Here is a 2790-nt window from a genome sequence, read left to right as displayed (position 1 = left end):
ATCTTCATCTTCATCTTCATATTCACCTTCGTCTTCATATTTATCTTTTCCTTTATCCTGATCTATATCTTCATTCTTTTCTCCATTTACGTATTTACCCCCACCATTGTTATTAGGTTAGGTAGTTAAATTTTCCTTCCTCTTTTTCTTTACATTGTTTCTTTAGTGATATCATGTCATGTGTTGAAATTGGGTGTGGTGAGTTAAGATGTGGTGAGAAAGTTGGGGTGTGGTGAGTTAAGGTGTGGTGAATTAAAGTGTGGTGGATTTAGGTGTGGTGAATTAAGGTGTGGTGAATTAAGGTGTGGGAAGTGAAGTAGTGGTGGATTTAGGTGTGGGGAGTTAAGGTGTGGTGAATAAATGTGTAGCGAACTCAGGTGGAGTAAGTTTTTAAGCGGAGGTGAGATGAGTTGAGGTGAGTTAAGTTAAGTTAAGGGGTTAAGTTAAGATAAGTTATCTTTATCCTTATCTTCATATTCATTTTCATCTGCTTCCTCGTCTTGGTCTTCATCTTCTTCTTCATCTTTATCCTTTCCTTTATCCTGATCTAAATATGTCCATTCTTTTCTTCGTTTACATATTCACCCCCACCATTGTTATTAGGTTTGGTATTTAAATTTTCCTTCCTCTTTGTCTTTATATTTAGGTTTTTTTTACTTTTATTTTAATTTCTGTATTTATCCCTTTCTTCTTCTCCATACTCAAAATTATCTCCATCCTTGTTTGAGGCTAATCTATTCATGTACATACATACATACATCTTATTCCTAAACTGCTGCTTAGCTCGTTTCTTTAATTCACTATCAATATTAAAGCATACATTTAGGAGGCATTTCCGCCCCAACCATGTACATGTATGGCATTGGTATTGGTGTGACTTTTGAATTGATTTTTTCGCTCTATTTTAAACTAATTTGAAATTTTAAAAATTGCCTGCACATCAGTCAAAATGCCTTTCTAATGATATATAATTGTTTATACCTTAGAAGTACAGTTTAGCCGTAAAAGGGGTGTAAAGGAAACATGATTGCCTATTTATATAATTGATATATGTTTTTAAACGGTCCTGTAAGAGATATTTAATCTCGCAGTGTTAATCCCGATAGGACATTGGCCAGTCAGTAAAACTACCAAAATCGATATATCCGGCTGCGTGAGCCTAAGGAGATTTCTACACCGTTCCCGTCGTACCGTTGGCCATAATGACCTCGCAGTAGCGCAAGCGCGGGTTTTCCTTCAGCGTCCGCTGAGTTTATCCGATGCCCATCTGTCCAAAAGAAGTCCACAAGTAGTCAAGGGAGCTCCCTCTCTCTCTTTTTTTTTGCGAATTTACCTCAAGGGTGCCGCGTCTGTCCAATTCATCAGCCGCACAGTTTCCTGCGATATCACTACAGCCTGGCAACCATATACATAAGTCTAACTTGGTAATAATCCGGTGCGTACGAAAGCGAGTTAAGACATTGCTCAACAAACTTAGAGCATACTGTAAGTGAGCCCAAAGCTCTGAATGTCGCCTGACTGTCTGAGTAGATGTTAAACTTCCTTACCTCTAGAGTGCCCAACAGCAGCATGCTTCCTTAATATCAGGAACCACGGCCCGGAAAACACTCTGTTGTTTGGGCGCCTAAATTTAAGGTCAATGGAGAGCGCTCTGGAAAATACTCCTCCGCCGATCGTTCCGTCAATCTTCGACCCATCCCGTGGGATGTGCGTAGAGAAGGAGATAATTGATTCCAGGCTAGACGCTCTGTGTTCCGTGTTATCAGGAACCGAAGCTTCCGAAAATACTAGAGTGTCCAGACCCCGAAACAGTCAGGCAACCACTGCCCTTAAGTCTGACTGCCGTCCTTTCTGGAGCTGCTTTACCTGCGCCATCGACAAGTGCTTTCTTAATTATGATGTTAAAAGCCAGAGTGATAGTGGTCCTAAATACCCTACTGTTTCCAATGAGGGCAGTTAGTTTCACTCGCTCCAGACTACTGGTTAACGTAGTCTCCTTCAGTGCATTCCACCAGACGAGGATTCCATAAACTAAAGTGGACTAAGCATGGTTACATAGAGCCAAGAAATAGCCTTGAGAAAAAGGCATATTCTATAACATATTATCCCACTGCATCTATATAGAGCCAGTAAAGCCTTGCTTGCGCTCTCCTCGATATTAGGATTCCATGCCAGCTTCCTATCAAAAATAAAGTATTTCATCCTGTCAGACAGAGATAGGTGAATGTCCTCGAACTAGGTAGGTTTGGCGTGGGGCACATTATACCTGCCAGTGACCAATCCGTTTTATTAGGATTTATAGGAAGTCAGCAGTTTGCGGACCATCTTGTCACCAGGTTCAAGTATCCTTGAGTTAAGTCGTAGAGTGTATACAAGCAGTTTTCCTTCACTAAAAGTGCCACATCATTCTCATGAGCGATCACCGGCACCCCTACTGACCAATTCCTCTGGAAGGTGATTTACGACCACGTTAAGGCGAAAGGACACTACCTTGGGACGTACCCGTCTTAACTCTGAGTTTTAAGAAAAACCTAGGAGTAGATGTGAAAACTTTCCCGCTTTTCGTATTAACGTCAAACTGACCACTCTCCAAGTCCCGTGCGACGAAACCAGCGAATATTGGATACAGATAACGGCACTACACATCTAGAGACTTCTACAACTAGCCGTGTATAATGCCGTTAGGTCCCACGACTTGAAGCGCTTGAAATAGTTTATGGCCCAAGAAAGGCGACACTTATCCAGCAGGTCGCCGAAGGCAGTGTCGTTGCATCTAATAGCTCAGAAAAA

This window comes from Rhagoletis pomonella, unplaced genomic scaffold (assembly GCF_013731165.1).
Source record: "Rhagoletis pomonella isolate Grant_MI unplaced genomic scaffold, Rhpom_1.0 Rhpom_scaffold_00006, whole genome shotgun sequence".
NCBI classification, from domain to species: domain Eukaryota; kingdom Metazoa; phylum Arthropoda; class Insecta; order Diptera; family Tephritidae; genus Rhagoletis; species Rhagoletis pomonella.
This window is presented reverse-complemented; position numbering follows the sequence as displayed.